The sequence below is a fragment of the Hesperophylax consimilis genome, chromosome 7 (genome assembly GCF_061612785.1).
Source record: "Hesperophylax consimilis isolate HC1 chromosome 7, BYU_Hcon_1.0, whole genome shotgun sequence".
NCBI classification, from domain to species: Eukaryota; Metazoa; Arthropoda; class Insecta; order Trichoptera; family Limnephilidae; genus Hesperophylax; species Hesperophylax consimilis.
The window spans coordinates 2,568,792-2,587,753 of record NC_142842.1 but is presented as its reverse complement, the minus strand read 5'-3'; the positions used below and the strand labels follow the sequence as shown (position 1 = coordinate 2,587,753).

At 30.9% G+C, this 18,962-nt stretch overlaps 1 protein-coding gene across 1 annotated transcript in view; it reads right to left on the bottom strand.

The window, feature by feature from the left end:
* LOC149422150 (allatotropins-like) overlaps positions 1 to 18,274 on the bottom strand; it is a 208,432-nt gene extending 190,158 nt beyond the window's left edge. The window contains exon 1 of the mRNA XM_089633626.1: positions 18,095 to 18,274. The gene's annotated coding sequence lies outside the window, so the exon portion shown is untranslated. The remainder of the gene's footprint in view (positions 1 to 18,094) is intronic.
* Positions 18,275 to 18,962: the final 688 nt, after the last annotated feature.

Sequence of the window (18,962 nt, the reverse complement as noted above, 5' to 3'; positions counted from 1 at the left end):
CCTTCCACTAATTAGTTTAATTCACAATAAAAGTCTTATTTCTTAGCATTAACATTTTTGGCTTCTTTAATTCAATTAATTTGTTTATTCTATATTTGTGTCATGCAAGCTGTGTGTATCTTACAAATAAATAAATAACAAAAAACAACCCGCAAAAATGTCTATCAAATATTAAAAAAATAATATATTATTTATTTTTTGGTATGACTGAGTATTCAACCTTCCTAACCATGAACTAGAGTCGTCAACCAACCTCGTCAAATACCGATCGTGTTGGGCCGACATTTATTTCTTATATTAACTGCTGTAATGTCATCCGATTTCAGAGAAATGCGTATATCTCTTCGTTTGTCTAGTTGAGAGAATACGTTGTCATCGACAGTGAGTCTGTCTGCTGAGTTTCAGCTCAATTGGATGTCGGGAAGTGGATTAATTTCCGCGTCAAAGATTTAAACGTATTTAAAAAGGTTTATGCAGACACCATCTAGATTATAAAATATTCAATTGCGACCGATACCTTTTTTTTATTTTCAGTGTTTTTATCTCTTTTACATTTTCATTAAGGGTTGTTCCATATTCAATGATTAAATTAAATATTACAACAGAGTTTAGAAACCAATAAGTTAATCCATTAGAAATATGAAAACTTATTTAATATATTTTATTTCGTGTTGATGAATATAACATTTTCTGGTTTAAACTATAAATTAATATAATGTTAGTGTCGAAAGTGTTATTTATCGGTAAATTAACCTATTTGAAAGGTATTGAAATACTTTTCGAATATCACTTTTATTGAAAACTTTTCTCGTAGATATTGGGGTGCTTTCAATTTTATTATATTTATGAGTCAATTAGTTGGACCGTCTCGTTTTCTATTTAATATGAAGCTACTTTAGGAAATAGCTGATCGGTGGTGGTCCGATAATATGGGAAAGGCTTCTCTGAACTCCTGTTAAATTCTGAATTTCATTCAAAATCATATTAAATTCCAGCTTGTAAGTTAACAGCATAATATATTAATAATACGTATGACTTTAATCCGTAATAGGAGGAGGTCAGTGCAGTTGTTATTATTCTGGATTTACGGATAAAAACGCTACGTTATGTAAAGCGTCAACTACACTCATTCTCTACCGCGAGTTTGGGTCGGAAGTTCGTGAGTAATATCCTTGATATTAATGTAAGAGCTCACCCATAGACGGCAATCATTGTAGTCAATTAGGTTACCCATATATGGCGTTAGTTGTCGAGTATTGTAGAGACTGAGTGGGAAAATTAATAAGGGGAACCTCGAGATCGGGGTCTTAGAACCATAGTAAATCTGTAGCGGCAAGCTGCTAGGAAGTTCTAGAACAACAATATGTGCAAAGCGCGCCGATCTACTTTTAGATGGAAAGATACCAGGCACAAGTGATTCTCTCACCTCTTTCAATTGAATTAATGATCTTTGCGTAATTTTTGTTTCCAATTTAATTTTCTTTCTCACTTCAATACATTAACAAATAAAGCATTAATAATGTTTCATTGTCCGTAATGGTAATGACTTTAACAACTTATTAACATTAAAAATCTTATATTCTTCTTTAGTTCGAAGTCAAGTCGAATATAATTTTTCTATCTGGTCCCCTTACTTAAAAATCCACGCCGGTACTTTTTTTTTTCAAAAATTTTCTGCATAAATTTCTAAGAAATATTAACTTTAAACTCAGTCTACCAATAGAAACTGTAAATTACAACCTAGATGAAATAAAAAAAAATATTTTAACTCTCAGATAGAAGACTCGTTTTCGAATAGACATTTATTTTTAAAATTGTTAGTGGAATTATTAGACAGCCCTGATTTACTGAGCTTAATCACCTTCAACATACCGACTAGATCTACTCGATCAAAAAAGAATTTTAATTTCACCATTAATATCGGACTGAGTCATTTTGGTATTCACTTGTATCTAGATTACGTGCAGTTGGCAATACTTTCGCAGAAATGGTAAATGTGTTTAACTGCATAGAACATAGTTACATGAAGGCTATAGTAACAAACGTCGATACTATTAATAATTAAGCTATAAAATTATTTTTATTTATTTTTTAAAAGAAAGGCAAACATTCCCGGGTTACGAATAACCTGACAATATTTTAAAATCTCCTACCACCACCACAGTAAGTGGAAAATGTTTCTTGTATTGTGATGGAGGACTTAGCCAACCAAGGAATTGAATGCACTGCGCAATCTGCGCATGGGTAGGACTCAAACGCGATGCCAACTCAGCCACTGACCGGTCTATAACTAATAGCAAATTTTACTACTTGATTACTGTTCCACTAACTATTATGTATATCAAATGTTTGTAAAATCCCGTATGGGCGTTGAAAATATAAATAAATTACTAATTCTAATGCACAATACATTATTTATTCTAACATTTCAAGTATTAAAAGTGTATTGTATTTTTAACGTATAATGTACATACCCTGATCACTAATTAAAAAAATAGTATGTATTTAAGCTATGGAAATAATCATTATTACTATTAAAACTTCCGGTTAAAAACCACTAGTTGAAGTGATTGATAAATATTCACTTTTAGTTATGTACTCGTAATAATAGATTGAGATATATTTTAACTCTAGTGCACTTCACTCTAAAAGCATGACCGTACTATAAATATCTTACATTTACGAAGATAATATAATCAATGAAGAGGTGCTCTACATACTTTATTTTACTCCTACAGAGTTTGTTATAAGCAACTAGGTTATATTATTGTTGTTTTACTTTTATTTATTGAACGGTAGTTCAATCATATTGTATTATGTTTGTTTTTGCTAAACGGTGGTTTAATCAAATTTTTCGATTTAAATTGTACAAGACAACTGTAATTTTGTCTGCTGGGTTTGATAATACAATTAACATAGTATATTATTTAAATTTTCAGAGACGTATCACATTTCGGATAATTTGAATAAATTATATTATACACTGTATTGCTAAGTTAAAATATCACAGAACTTTAGAAATTCGTGCAGAATTTGACTACAAAATGGGATTAAAAATAATAAATAACTCGTAAAATGATAATAATTTTTACTATTAGGAATATTCTCGTAGGTATAAGCCTATCAAATCAATGCTGTCAATGTAAGTTTATACATGTAAACTAGGAAGAAGAAAAGGGGGTTGATTCCTTGATTCCAGGTTATCATTGCTAAAAACTAACGTCTTGTAGCTCATGTTTGTGGTATCTTCGCGAGCCGCACATAGATTTTGATGGCGGTGGGGAGGTGTAGATATGTTATTATAACCTCATTTTACACACCTGAAAATTGTTATTCTAACAAAAAAATTAAAAAGCGTGACCAAATATCATGTTTGCAAATGAGTCACTGGAAATTTGGTATCGGGGCACGTATCGTCGCCTAAGAGTTGCAGTGGGACATTTAAAAATATGGGTGTCTACTAATAAGAATCGTCATTTTTAATACTGTTGAGTTCTATTCTGGGATGTTTGGTCGAAATATTAAAATTTATTTGTAAAGAAATATACCGTTATACTCTAGTGACTATAGAATTAAATTTAAAAAATCCTAACTTGTTAAATATAAGACTGGGATAACATACATGCTTCACTGTAACACTTAAAAAATTGAATTAATATTTAACTAGCGCTAGCTTAAAAGTGAGATAAGTAATATATCTCAGTATGGCAGTCACTATTATTTTGTATAAAAATAAATATGGTGATAATGTCTTATTTACCAGGTTATCATATGGAATTGTTTAGTTCGACTGCAGTATTTTTCAAAAATATTTAGAAACAATAACGACAAACAAATAAAATTATGTGAATTTTCATTTACCTATTTTATTTTAAAATATTCTAATATGCCGATTCTACGGAACTTGATAAGTTTGGTTAATTACTAATGGTTTAGTATTTGAGGCTGTTAGTTCTAGAATAACTGAAGAATGAGAGCATTTTTAAGGTTCTCCTTCTTCGGGCATTCTCCATTTCTTTGAAGATTCACTTCCAAGTCATACGTTCTCCTTAAACTTATTTCTTAGTTCTTCACTTCGGTCTCATTTAACGACAAATAATTATTTGATTCATGTCTTTCTCGGACATTTCAAATTTTTTCTCCCATTCACTTCATGTAGTTTCATGAAATCTACATTTTTACTGTTAAAAACTACATTTTGTCGATTTTAATTCGACTTCTTATCTCATTCCACTACAGAGATAATGCGTTAAATCAATCGCGCGTTCCCGTTTTTTACCACGCAAACTACTCTCTAAACACTCTTAGCACTAATAAGAACAAACTTTGAAATTTTCAGCGAAATCAAATGAATGGTACACGAACGCCTACGGGACAAACAGGGTGACATTCATTTTTTTTAGAAATAGAAATAATTATAACAGAAAAAGATTCGGTCGCATCCAGGAATTGAACTCAGTTTTGCCGGGGTTTTGAGGGCTGTTAATATTATCTACGATGATTAAACATTACAATGTGAGGTTTCACTCAATAAGTTATTCTATTCTAAAAATATTAAATTTAATGTATAGCTCAATTTCTCAAAACTGTGTTGTGTGAAATGTCCCACTGAAACTCTCAACCGATGATTTATACAATAAAACACCTAACGAAACTTTCATTGCAATCCTACGGGTAACGAGATATACTTGTTTCAGTTGCGCAACAAATTATTCGGTTTTATTTGACAACAATTCCAACCGAGGAATAATAGTGAAACTTAAACCTCCTGAAAAAGTTCCCCTTGTCACGAGAAACGTAATATTTTGAGTGCGCTTTTGCCTTTTAATATTTTTTCTAACTCCGCTATAACCCGTAGCTGCCATGAGGCCTGAGCAAAAATAATTTTCATTTAAAAGAGATAGTGATGGAAAATGGACTTTAAAAAACCTTTAATGTGGTTCGGGACGCAACATGTACACGCGATATTTTCATGCTTGTTTCAGTTTTAATGCAATTGTGTTGCTTCGCACAATATCATTACAATTAACTTCTTACTTACATTGTACATATAAACTGTCTCTTCAACCTATTACCTATTTTTTATTTATGTATTCAGGTCTTGAAGGCTTTTGCATGTATGCATTGATACAGGTAAGTTGTTAGTACTTTAGGCACTGTGAAAATACTTACAGAGCAATGTATAGTGACTTTGTGTTTAGCAAACCTTTATTATGCCAGATCGGATGTTCTACAGAAGCCAAATTAATATATCGATAAAAGGTATACATGAAAATGCATGAAAGTTTTAAAGGTATATCTAAAATATTCTATTAGACTGAATTTGAGTTCGAACACTGAGTGGTAGCGGTAAACATCTATTGAACTATACTTATTACCAAGTCTGTGTAGTCTTTGAATTTAAGAATTTTCGAAATAATTATTAGCAGACTTATAGCAGCGTTATATAGAGCAATCAGTCGATTGCCACGCAAGGTAATAAGGCTCGTTAAATACATAGCCTCCGATCTGCCATTCTTGATTATGAAATGCTATATCGCTCGCTGTGCGCCTCGATTGACTTGAAGTCCATTAAAAAAGTGTAATTAAGATCTTCACATTGGAATTTCTAATTTATAATGCTGCACTCTCTCAATTTTTAGTTATTGAACCTTAAAAAATGGAGCCCAGATTTACAAATTATTTAATGCACCTTTATTAGTAAGGTGGTTAATGTTTAATATTGTTGAATGGCTGTTAATGTTGTGAGATTTCAAAGACGGAGAGTTACTGAAAGGTTTCTGTCATTTTATTCGTTAAATATTTTCATTTTATTTGAAAAATTTAACGTTGGACATCATGAATTAACCTTTCCTGCAATATTTCTTCAGGTCGTCTTGGAAAAAAATTTACAAAAGCCCCTGAAAAATGCTTATTTTGGTTTAAAAATGTATTCACAGCGTGATCATTAATCTTTTGGTGTAATTCTACTTGGTGACCTTACGTAAACAAACTTGTTTCTATGGCCAGATTGTCAGACATTACTGACATTATTATTTCTGCGAAAAATGTTAAATTTAAGACTTTCGTTATATGAATAAATAGGTAGTTACTTACATTGCAATAATTTCAATTAACAAAATGCACATTATTACAGTAAATCACTAAAAAGGTTTTGATCAGGATTATTTTTCACTTTGAAATACTGAGCTACAGGGGCAGAAATTAGACCAGCCGCCAATTGTACATACCTAAAGGTCTCTATTTATTCCATTACAATTATTTTATATTAATACGTTTAATTTTGGAGGCGGGTGTTGGTACCCAACACATCTAGTGTGTTCTAGTGTGTGGTGGGCTGGATCAGGAGAGATTGATTGAGGGAGAACTCTTGACCTCTCCAGCCAGACTCTCTCTACCCATCGCCTTACCTCAGTTAGAGGCATGGATTCATACGTCCGTCAATCCTGCACACATTGACCTCCGGATACCCATCCCTCATACCATTTTCCTTCCCAGAACTCCCTCTTCTTCAGCGGGGTCGTGCCTCAAATTAAAAACCTGCTCTATTTTTTTTTTATTTTAAACATTATCAGGTGAGTTTGATTCTCATTACCGACCCTCGCGGTAACGGTAATGTGTTTTAAGTGATTTTTTTAATGAAATGGATTACGAGATTCTTAATTGAAAGCAAATTTGAAAGGATTTATACCTCCTTTTAATAATTTATTCCGTCTGTTATCAAATTATTCTTATTATGAGCCCCTTGAAAATAAAAATGTTGTAGAAGCTTTTAACAACAATGTACTTTAAAAAATAATTTCAAAATGGATTGTAAAATTTTGATTACTTTTTAGTTCTTCGTTTTTCACATTCTGTCAGAAGGTCGGAGTATTTCCGCTTCGCAATAAAATCCAAATAAATGGAATATTTCTGAACGTATCCAAAAACTAAAAACTTTTTTTAAAAGGTGATTAAATATATATATAAAAATTTAATGCAGACATTTTTTTACGAGTCTGTAAATGAAATAACTCATAGTGAAAATAAAAATAAAATCTTGAATATTTTATTAGACAAATGTTTTTGTCGCCTTACATTTTTGTCGTTGCAAATTAAAAATAATTAATATAAAATTTACAAGTTTAAAAATTTTTTTCAAATTGTGCTTGTAACCTTTGGTTTCATCGAGGTGTATATTTTTATTATTCTGTGGTTAACTTCTATATTAGATTATAAAGCGTGGTGTTTTTTCTTTCTAACACCGATAGGTAACATTTCTTACCATGATATTAAAGGAGACACAACAATTTTTGTGAGACCATATAAGCTGTTCCCGAAAGCGAACAAATTATCCTGAGAGGTTATGACCCCGTCGTAAGCGTTCAAAGATGGTTTGAAAGGGAGATTTGTAAATACGAATGTTAGAGGGAGCGCGCTAATATTAATAAAATGATAATAATTAAGCGAAAATGGTGAAAATATTTAATGAAACACGACTCGTTTAAAATAGAGCAAAAATCTCTCGACAAATGCTTTAGTTGCATTTAAAAATACACTGTGAATTTTTTCATGCTTATGCTTATTAAATAACAGAAAAAACGAGTTTTTAATATGATTTAATATGATTTAAGATTCAAAAAAAAAAAAAGAGTTTTTAATAATTTTCGAAGATTTTTGCGTTTTTTTTTCTATGGAGGGAATTTCATATAAGTAACGTTTCGGCATAAAAATGAACAAGTGTATGGATATTTTCTACAAAAATATACTTTTTTTGGAACTGAAAAACTTTAAGTTAATTGAGTTAGCGAGAAACTTGTTATAAATCGGTAGAAATTGGCCAAGCGGGGGCTTAAGACGCTCATCACTCTCATCAGACTAGGACCGAGTGGTAGGTGCCAAGAATGATGAAAGGATTCAACCTTTTGAAGGATATATGCTGTGAAGGTCAGGGGACGTGCAACCATTAACTTTACCAGGATACTATTTGTAGTACCATCATCATGCACAAAACTGGAAGAGCTTCCCGAGGCACTGCACATGTATGTAACAAGGATGAAATTACCGACCACCAATGAATCACGTAAGGCGCTGCACGACCAGACCATAAATTATATTTTTTTATGTGAATACCGCACAAGAGTTCCAACTGCTCCCAACCGTCTGGAGCCAGTGAGACTATGGCATCCCCAATTGGGGTATGTTGTTAGGCTCAAGGTATTGGTGAGGGGAAGGATATGGGGAAAAGAAGTTGGGGAAGTATTTTGCTTTTTACCTATACCTGATCACCAAACATGGCCAAATCCATTTCAAGCAACGTTTTAATTATGAATGGTGTTCTCCCGCCAGGGCGATACTGAGAATTTTTTCCGCTCTGGAACGTGCCTAAAATATACTTTGTATTATGCTATTAATAAATTGTGAAATATCATAGATTAATCAAGTAAAATTTACTCACGCACGTCGGGATTTGAACCCGCGATCTTCGGATTTGTAGTAAAGAGCCTTTTTTGAAGAATATTTATTTTCCCATACAAACAAATCAGCCAAAGCAGTCTAGTTTAAAGCACTTCTTAATGCGCATTCAATGAAAGTACAATATTTTCAACATTTTTTTGTGCATTGTATTCTGAATAATCAGGGCAGATGATACTGATAGTAGGTATATTCCGAACTGGTACCACAAACTCTTTTTCGACTCTTCGGTTTACGACCAGTTATAACAACCATAAACACAGTTTTCTCGGTAAATTTATAATAGAAGTTTAAAAAAACACGAAATTAAAGCATTTCAATTAATTATTATTTAATTATCCATAAAAATAATTAATTATGCGTAATCCCGCCAAGATCGTAAAATATGACTTAATTATTTAAAAAACAAATTAATGGAGAAAGTACTATGAAATATAAGAGTATCAAAACTCAGCCAACGATTATTAAAATAGATATATTTTTAAATCTTTTTTCAGTTCAATAATATTTTCTATGCAGATACTAATAAACTATCGATGTATTTTTCAAATCTGTACATCTCTGAATATGAAAGTGAATTTTTATTTCTTTATTCCCTATGGACCCAAAAACTACACGACTGATTTCATTTAAAATTTCAAAGTTTGCTGTTATTAATGCCAGGAGTGCAGGGGGTATAACACCGATCGAAAATTGGAACCGAAATATTGTCATATGATTGCCTAACTATATCCACCAATGAAAAACTCTGAAAGTCTATTGAATAAGCTTTCAGAGTTTTTCATTGGTTAAAGTATAATAAGTAGGCTCCGAATGAGAATTTTACTTTCTATATTTTGGTATTTCTCTGGTTTTTTAGGACCAATTTGTTTCATATATAGATATCGATTAAGTGAGGGATTTATTTATGCAGGAGAGTGGTTTTTAGTGGTAGAAGACGCCGGGGACGCCCGGGGAAGGCTTAACGTATTATCTATGCACTGAAATTAGATACTGGATTCAAATTAAATGTAGTTTTTAACAATAAAAATTTGAGTTTCATGATACTATATGAAGTAAATGGTAGAAAAACATGGCACGATAAATTGAAACAAATATTAAAAAAGGCAATCTTTCACAACTTTCAACAATAATATTATTGACAACCTTAAAACTTTTCACCAAAACTGTATTTCTGAAAGTTGGCGATGACGCCTCCTTGCGGGCGCTGGAGGCTTTCAGGGTGAAAGTAGAATGCTCAAATAAAATAAGGGGGCGTTAAGAAAATCTAAAGGGGCAAGGCAGACAAATTCTATCTACAAAAATCTGACAGAATCTAGCTCAATTAAATCACAATAGTTTATTTTATTTCCTTATAACAAAACATTTGTTATAACCAAACTGTGTATTCACTACTTTGCTTTTAAATGTTTTTTAATTTAAATTAAGTAAAACATTAATAATGGAATTATATCTTTTCTTTCACCGTCATTGGTTTGTATGGAAACTGTATCGGACTATCCACCTTCACTTCGTGCCGTGTTTGTGGCAATCAAGTTCTAACAAGTTTTCGTTAAACAACAGATACGCAATAAATGATAATATAAACAGGTAAGTTAAAAAAAATGCGGGTCACTAGATTTATTTAAATCTCAAAGTGGGCGGTAGTCGAAATAAGTTTGAGAACCTTTGCTCCAAACCATTCATAACATCGAACAACGACGGGTACACCCCAGCTTGTCATTTTATATCCACATTATCCTCATTGGCAACATCCTCAACTGTATAGATTAGTATGCCGATTGCCGATCCTTACGAAACCTATTTCGAGGTTTTAAAAAAGTTTTAGAAAAAAATACATATTGTTTGCCTTAAAAGAATTTTAATTCAAACATGTGACACTGACTTCATACATAATATTATCCCGAATATAGTGTGTCTCTTCTTGGCAGAATCTTATTAATGTGATAATTTCTGATGTAAACTGTCTGTTCGTGTAACATATCAAAATCAAACTATTTTATCTCTCTCCGTAATTCTAAATTAAACATTTTAATGAAAAGAGGTATTACGGGGCGATAGGTTCTTCATTTTTTAAATTTAAGTACGTTCTTAAAGCCTATAAGATTTATCCAAATAATGTTTAAATTAATTTGATATTTTATTCTGCCATAGGTACAATAATATTTTTTTAATTAAAAAATTCATACTAAATCCTGAAAGTTTTTCAAAATTGTTTGCATTTTTTTATTAAACATCCCTTTGCAACTCTTACTAAAAACAAAACACGTTCACCGCTCTTTATACATGTTTACGTTTCGTGCAATGCATTCACCATGTTTACACCAGCTCCTCACAACTTCAAACCTAAAATCTACACTGACCAGATCCTTCCCCTCCCACTCCCTCCCACCACCCCATCGCCATTGGCTTTTGCATCTCTTTTCTCTTTATATTCATATATCATTTTTACCTCCATTCTCTTTTATATTCACTTAAAACGTTAGTGGTTCAGTTATTATCAATATTTTACAATTCCTCATAAATTATTGTAAGCTGTAGATTTTCTCAATTATAATTTTTTTTTTAATTCTTTGTCATTTGATATCCTGGTGAAAATAACAAATTGCTAGGTACTTTTACCGATTAAAATACATATATCATTCTACTTGTTGTGTTTTTTATGGTATTATAAAGAATATGGGTTACATTTTAAGATATGGGTTCTTATGGGTATAAGAATATGGGTTTCGACCGGTCGGTGGCCGAGTTGACATCGCGTTTGGGTCCCACCCAGGCGTAGTGTGTTCAATTCCTCGGTTGGCTAAGTCCTCCATCACAACACAAGCAACATTTTCAGCTTACTGTGGTGCTAGTAGGAGATTTTCAAATATTATCAGGTTATTCGTAACCCGGGAATGATTGTCTTTCTTTAAAAAAAAAAATTAAACTTTTTTTTATTTAAAAAAAATATTACATACAAAACGTGGTCAATTATGGTCATGTATACTTTATCAAAAAAGAGAAACTCTTGTGCCCGATAAGAGAGTCACGATTCTAATTTAGTTTTTTATATTATAATATGTTTTACATAAAATATATATATTTATAATTGTGAGTTTTTGTTCAGTTTTTTTTTTTTATTTACTGGTTATGATTGTAAGATAATACAGGGCAATTAAGAACGGAGGTGATTCAGACGTGTTGGATACTACCTTTTTATCCTGCCAGAGTTCGCATGTTCAGCCTAAATAAGAGGTGTCAAATCGGAATAATCAATGTTATGGTGGGTACCTATCGGCTCGACAAAAGTATGAAAAAATAAAAAATGTCATTTAAAATTTCTTTGGACAAATTGAATAATTTCTTATTTGAAATTTTAAAAAATGGTTCGTAAAATAATTCCGAATGATATTCAAATATTTAATTATGCGTTATTCGTAGTTTCTGAAAATAATCCATTGTTTAGCAATGTGCTAATATAGGCAATTAAATTTGCACGTTTACCAGTACCTGAATGTACCCACTGATATTTTTATCGCTCAAAAGAGATGGATTCCTCCCTTCACAAACATCTACATATTTGTTTCAATTTGGTAAGCATACTGCCCGGAAAATCTGTGTTGCTGGAAGATGAAAAAAACTTCATAAAATATGTTAAAAAGAGAATATTACTACAGAAAAAATGCACAAATCCAGATACCAAAACTAGTAAAACATTAAATAATTTGTATGCAAACGAAAACCTAATTGGATCACAATCTCAAAATGGTTCAGATTCAATTATAAATGAAAACAAGTTTTTTTAAATATTCAATCCGCTTACACAATTATTATGATCATATTTTGAATAAAATTTGTGACATTTAAAGGAATAAATTTAAAGCGGAAAGCGTAATTTATTATTCATATGTGAGATTTCGATTAAATGAATCAGTACCAATTTTATAGCAAAGTCATTAAAATAATCATGAGTAGTTTTGAAGTAATACAAATATACATAAATAATTAAATAGGCACTGCAAATTTCGAATATTGAGTTATGTTGTGACATTTCTCAACGACATTTCTTTCGAAAATTGTCTGATATTTAAAATGTCAGAAAAGGGTACTTAGGCATAATCATAATGTTTTGGAGCGCAATTTTTAACTATTTTTTTTACAAGTTCAATAATATGTTCAAATTTTGACAAATTTCAAACAGTAAATTTACGGTGGAAAAAAGGACAAAAGTTTTAAATATGTGGAAACCTAAATTTTTTCTTGTTAAATAGCAATTTAGATAACTTAGAAAATGGCATACCATAAATCATTACCATATATATATTTATAATTCATTTTTATATATATATAATTAATTTATATTATTTTAGATGAATAATTTATTAAATAACACATATTAATCAATAAACCGGTAGGTATTATAGGTAATAAACATTATTATCAATTTTAACCAATATCTATACAAACAATAAAGCAACTACCTAAAGTACCTACCTATAAACATTATTATCGTTTTTAACCAAGCATCAAAATATTGGTCGATGGCCATAGCTACTCCTGTAGAATATAAATGCGATGTTTAGTTAGATTTTTACAGTACGTATTCTTATTTTCGATTTTCATGGTAAATGTATATATGGACAGTTGTTAATAAACTTAATTTACATTCCTTCTAAACATAATTAACAATGGTCAGACAGACATTTTCGACAAATCTCATTGAAGGCGGTCTACGTTGACAGGAAAGGTCTGGTATAATCACAGACACATCAACGCCGATTAATTATATGATTTCGTTCTTTATAAATGCGCCAACGATTTTGAAATACAAAAGATGTTTCAGATAGTTTCTGTGGAATTATACAAGGTGTCCGGAAGCTCGTAGTAGGTACAACAGGAAAACTGGTGAATCTATTTCACATTGGTAGTGATCAATTATAACTTTATTGAGGTAGTAATTTTTGGTCATATTTGATAAATATCGGTTGCTATAGGGTTAATATCAGCTATAAAAGTATGTTAACCCTTTAGTTGTCGAAATAGATGGGAAAAAGATTTATTCTTTTAAATATCGAATATCTATTTTTGGGTTCTCCGTGTGATTTAGATTATTGGTATATGCTGAATTATAATGCTATGCTTCATTTTTTAGCCGGACAGTCAAATGGCCTTTGGAGTACATCAGGCAAGAACTTTTCGATATAGAAATGAATAAAAGGTTAGTTTTCTCAACAAATCCGGGAACACTGATATGTGTTTTCTAATTATTTAAGAAAATCATGAATTCCCTGCGTGAAACCTGATACTGAGTTCATTTATTTAATAATTTGTTCTCTGTTATTTTTAAAAAGAGGAAGGCCTCAACCTGAATCTTCATGTTGTTGAAGGAAGGAAATACTAAAGCTGGTAAGTCGTTCCATGACCGAGCTGTTAAACACAAGCGCGAGTCATAAAAACGACCTATTTTCATGCGGTAAATATTAACCGAGTCGTAATGTTGCCACGCGTTTGACGTGTCACACAACTATAAAGCGGTGTGGTACCGCGAGGACTATTGCTGTTAGTTCTTCAGAAAACCTTCCACATCGTTAGAACAAACCCAGCATTCACTGCACATGTTCAAAAGATTAATCTGTCGGTCACGAACAAGCTCACGTATTCTCTCAATCAGATACTCGTTTTTAGCAAAATAAAAGAGCTAACTAACTAACCATCATGCCTTTTCTCCGCAGGAGTAGGCAGAGAGGATGGACCGCCAAACAACTCAGCTTTAGCACACACTCCTTACTTCTCGATGCAAGTATTTAGTTGACTTCATCATGCCACTTCTTCCTCGGGCGTCCCCGACTCCTACCGTTCACATTCATGTCATATATTCTCCTTACACTCCTTTCTTCGTTCATTTGGTCTACTTGCAAATTTAAAAATTTTATCAAAAAATTGAATAGAATAATTTTAATAAAAAAGGAATATTTCATAATAATTTCTAATTTAAAAAAGACAATATAAAGAATTTTCTATTCAAATATTATGTTATAGGTAGGCACTTACATAAGTGTTGGTCTAAATTATTTTTCACAAATTGAGTTCATTGAACGTGGAATAACGCATATCACAGACAACACAAATTAATAGGTTTAATTAAAAAATATTTTCGTAATCATGTATTTTTTCTATTACAATTAGCAGTCTGGTTATATTTTGAAGCCAAAAAGGCGAAGGTATGTTGTATTTCATCACACGATGTATTTTAGGGTAAACGTAACGTATGTTATAATCTACGCGTTCAAAAAAGGCGTTAATTTTTTTAAATATGAAATACACTTTTTTCAAATTATCCTTTAAATATTTAGACGAATTATAGTTTACGTCCTTACATACGAAACATGAATATGAATACAAATACGATATTGGATCGAATCACCGATACAATATTGTATTTGTATTTAAAGCATAACCTGCAAAAGGTGAATTTTCTTAAAAAAATTAAATTATGAAAGCGTAGATTATTACGCATGTTTCCTTTACCTTTAAGGGTTTTAATGTCGATTTCAATGAAGATCCGTACCTGATCTGAACACACTGGACAAGGTTACACCAACTATGTCAATGGGAGGCATGTTGAGATGGTCATTTTCGTGGAGTAACATATAATAGATTATCGTTTATAATTCTAAATAAATTTTCGGTTACATTGAATACGTTTTTAAACCACTGTCATAATATAATGTATGGTAAAAAAAATAATTCAGTCATTTACGTAATGTGATTTAGCGAAATAAATTATTCTTGGAATTCTACATATTAACAAAAATATCTCAATAAACATGATGTGATTAAAAAACGTGTTTGTTTTTCCTTGTATCTTAAGTATGCATCAGGAATATCTGAAACGATTTAGATATCCAATATTTAAGTATATTGATTTTTTTTAATTTTAGATTCAGCTGAAAATATGGTAATTTTAAATGTATGTTCATATTACATGTGAAAGAATGAATTAAAATACAGTGTACAACAAATATTACAAACTTAGTACTTTCACTATTTTCTAACATTAAAACCATTGTACCTACTTCTCTCTTCTCACTGCCGAACAAGTGATATTTTAAATACTATCAAGTATGAATACAAGAATTAAAATGTCAACAATAATAATTAGACTGAAAAAATGATTTTTCATTATTTAAAAAATATGTCAGAGAATAAAAGTTAATAGAATTTTTATAATAATATTCTTTTGTAAAAAAACAATTATCTCAACTCATCAAAAATTGTATTTAGACTAAATTGAAAAAATGTTCTAGAAAAAGTGGTCTTTAGGTGACTTCAATAATAACAAGTAGGTATTAGAATAAAAGGTATTCGTTCAACATATTAAATTGTTGCCGAATTAAAAGTATTGTTTTTAAATGTATAAATACTGAATAAAACCACATTCCTTTATGATAAAACACATTCTTACGTTTTGTTTCCTTTTGAAACTGAGGTACCATTTTGAGGGAACATTTAATACTAATAATTTAATTTAAACACTTTTGGCAAAATAAATTGGTGTTTTGTAACCATAAAACCAAAAATCTGCTGTTGCCTATTAAAAAGTGGTCATAAAATTTGCACAGCCTTTTCCATCAAAGATATATGCAACTAAATGTGAATAAAATGTGGTGTACAATAAGGACGGGTTGTTTCACAAAATTTGAACAATTCATCAAATTTCAAAGTTTATTTTCAAGATCCGTGAAGGTTTTATTCAAGTTTTATTATTTTATCGGTAATGGCCAGTTTTTCCACAAAACTGAAAAAATAACAGAAATTGAATAGAACCTTCCCAGAACTTGAAAATCTACTTTGAAATTTGATGAATTGTTCGAATTCTGTAAAACATCCCTTCTTAAGAAAAGTATTTGTAAAAAGAATTTGCAAATATACCTACTGATATTGATTTTTTCAGTCTAATAAACAGGATATATATTTTTGTTCCAACAACGGTCGAAACCGGTTAGTAAAACTATTAATAATATGTCAAGTAGGATCATACAAAAAGCCGAATGCTTCAATTAATGTTTTTAAATTTTATTTTCGTAACGATGTAATTTTTTTCTCCTATTATTAGGTAGCTAATTTTATTTTTTTCACACGACTAGTTTTGCATCCCATTGTGCATGATTAGGTACGTGATGTAATAAAAAACACGTTCAAGAAATAATATCGTCACGTGTGGCGTTAATTGAAAAGGAACCCCGAATTTTTTTACTCAAAATTTTGTTTCAGTTCAAAAAACACTCCCCATTCAAAGCCTCGTTGTAAAAAGTTGTATATTTTACAGAACATTCCATTAGGCAATTTTGTTAAGAAAAACAACTATTTTCATCAATTTTAAACGCGTTCTTATAGTCAACCATTACTTATATAACACTATAGTCGATGGAAGTTAATATTGTTTTACATAATAATTATGCATGTTTCAAGAAAATTCTGATAGAGTGGGTATATTGTATAGGAACTTAGAAAATAATAGGTACTGAAAAGCTTTTCGTGTATAAATCTTGAAAATTTCTTATTTTTGATTCAGAATGATTTGAAACTAATTAATTTATTTATATATTCGCAATAAATCATAAACCATTAGTAATATACTAGGGCACTAAACAGTTCTAAAAAAAGCTTGCCTTTGCATGCATGGCTGTAAAAATGCTTAGAACTTGGTGATGGTGATGTATAAGAGAATAATAACTTTAAATTCATGATAGGCGAAATATATGTTTTAATGTTTGACGGCTTTTGGATCTCTAACGTAATATGTGTTTGGCTTATTTAAAATACATTCATAGTAGTATCCATAGAAAATTTGACTTTTAAGGATGAGATAAACGGTATTTTAGCCTGTCGTAATTATCGCACAGTATAAAATTAATATTTTCCTAGAAACTAAACTCTTTACCTTATGAATTACTTTGCTTTACACCTCAATTTATTTATATTTTTGATGATGGGCGGGTTTCATTTGAAAATGTGATTTCTAGGCTTAATATTAACAAACATTGCTTTAATTTAATCTGCAATCGGTAAAGATACCTAATCTGAATTCAACGCAGTGAAAATCACTCTTTATACCTTAAGATATTGCTTATTTTAATAAATATTAATTGTGAGTCATAACGAAGATTTACTCTAAGCGAAGCTCTTAGGCATCAAAGGTTCATACTACAAAGTAACAATGTTTTATTTAACAGGCATTTTTGATCTGCCAATATTTTTAATCTGACTTTCTGATTTGCTAGTTACGTATCGAAATTTCATGCTTCTCTAAAATGTGATATTACGATATGTTTAATAATTTACTGTTTCATTACTTAAATTAATCGATTATTTATTATTCGCTAACTTGCGCTATTAATTTAAACTCTACTTAAAGTCTTTTAAACTACACACTGTTATTATTATCGTGTTAAAACCCAATAGTTAATAAATAAAATGTAAAAAAAACTATATATCTTAAAATATCTGGAAAGCGTTTTGCACTTCCTTATTATTTATGTTTTCATAAAATATCTAACTTACTTGTTCAGTTTACGACTTTTATGTAAGGACTGTTATTATTCTCCTGTTAAAACCCAATAGTTAATAAATAAAATGTAAAAATGTAGAAACTTACTTTTTACGCTGCAGTTGCAAAACTTCAACAAAACACTGTTCAAAAAATTAGGCCGAAAACTGAAAATCAACGGAGTTTAAAGAGTGTTCGGTTTCTTAGCTTCCAACAGGTGAGGTGTGATATTAGTGAATTAGTGGATTAGTGGTTCACTGGTTCCGCAGGTTAGGGCTAGTTACCGGCGCGACGTGAGAATGGAGAGTGGCTGCCAGGAAGGCCCGCCCGCCCTTATATCGTACTGGCCGCTGCAGAGGGCTGGGGGAGGGCGGCAGCGGGGGCGGCCCGCCCGGGAATGGCGGTCATTGGGCGGAAGAAGAGCATCCCAAATTGTTGCCATATTGACTGTGTAATGTATGTAATAATAGGTGACCGAAGGGTAACTAACTATAGCGAAAACTGTTTTAAAATTTTATGTGATAAGTACATTGTATTATATTTTTATTACTTATTTACTATATTTTCAAAGTATGTTATTTTGTGTTGCACACTCAAATGTTCTTGGTTAAAATAAAATTATCCTGGAAATTTCTAATATTTTAACAAGTGCAATTTAATACAGGTAACACAAAACAAAGTAATCAAAAAGCTATTTCATTTCAAACCTAGAACATCAACAAAAAATTATATATGGAAACAAAACCATTAAAATGAAGAAAATTATAAGAATATAATACATGTCTCCTTATTTACAAAATAAATAATAAACTCATACATACAAATACAGAACTCATTAAAACATCTCCAGTACACACACACTTTACACGGCAACACGATAAAATACATTTAAACACCATACATACTCATTATGGCAAGCAATCCATTGGTTACGAGGGGAGCAACATATATAATTGCCTCCCAGACGAAATTAAAA